This window comes from Triticum dicoccoides, unplaced genomic scaffold (assembly GCF_002162155.2).
Source record: "Triticum dicoccoides isolate Atlit2015 ecotype Zavitan unplaced genomic scaffold, WEW_v2.0 scaffold117488, whole genome shotgun sequence".
Taxonomy (NCBI): domain Eukaryota; kingdom Viridiplantae; phylum Streptophyta; class Magnoliopsida; order Poales; family Poaceae; genus Triticum; species Triticum dicoccoides.
This window is the reverse complement of record NW_021181737.1, coordinates 1-959: the sequence shown is the minus strand read 5'-3', so window position 1 is coordinate 959 and position 959 is coordinate 1. Positions and strand designations below refer to the sequence as shown.

The 959-nt window shown below is 64.0% G+C and overlaps 1 pseudogene; it reads right to left on the bottom strand.

Annotated features, from left to right (window-relative positions):
• Window positions 1-31: 31 nt before the first annotated feature.
• On the bottom strand, window positions 32-371 carry LOC119343170 (annotated as a pseudogene).
• Window positions 372-959: the final 588 nt, after the last annotated feature.

Here is a 959-nt window from a genome sequence, read left to right as displayed (position 1 = left end):
ACAACCGGAGAAGTTCGACCCAACAACTCACCATGGCCTCAGCGGGGGTGAACTTGGCGCGGATGACGCCAGTGTTTCCGTGGGAGAGGGAGACCTTGCCCCAGATGTAGTGGTAGTTGGTGTCGTTGCTTGGTCTTGGCCTTGTAGACGCAGATCATCCTCTTGCCGCCGTACCAGGCCACGTCCTCCCTGGTGTTCACTTGGATCTGCCTGGATCTGCGCGCCCAACCAAGACCAGGAATTCAGATACCCACGCGAGGGAGAAGGAGCAGAGCCGCGCCAGCGGAGGGAGCTTCTCACCTCTTGTATCCGAGGATGGTGCCGCGGACGTAGAGCCTCACGCGCTGGCCGGTGCGTCCCTTCACCATCTTGCTGCTGCAGCGCTGCCGGGGAGGGGAGCTGAGGTTCACCATCTTCCTGACAACCGCCGCTGCCTCCGTCCCCACAAACGAGGCGAACATGGCCCCGCCGTCTTGGATGGCCTGCACAAACCCGCACAAACGCAATGAGATTCGAGCAAGCTGAAGAAATCTAGAAGGAGGAGGAGAAGAAAGGGGGGCAATACCAGATCTCACCTGCATGCGCCGCCTGCGAGGTGGCCATAGCGTCGATCTAGGCTTTCGGCATGGAGAGAAGGAGAGGGTGGAGTCGAAGGAGAGTGTGGAGTCGAAGGAGGAGGCGAATGCCAGGACGGACCGAGCGAGGCAGGGACGGCGTCGCGCGCGCGCGTGCTCCGATGCGGCGGCGGCGGTGGAGCAGAGAGCCCGCGAGCGAGGGAGGCAGAGGAGCATCGGAGGAGGACCTCAGGCTTCACTTCTGTCGTGCGCGGGCGTGGAGTGGCGGCGATGCGAGAGCCCCGCGGGATGCGAGGTTGGTTGAGGACGAGGGAGGCGAGGGGACGAGGGCGGCGGCGGAGGTGGGTGGTCGAGGACGAGGGGGGTCTGCATCAGGGGAGAGGG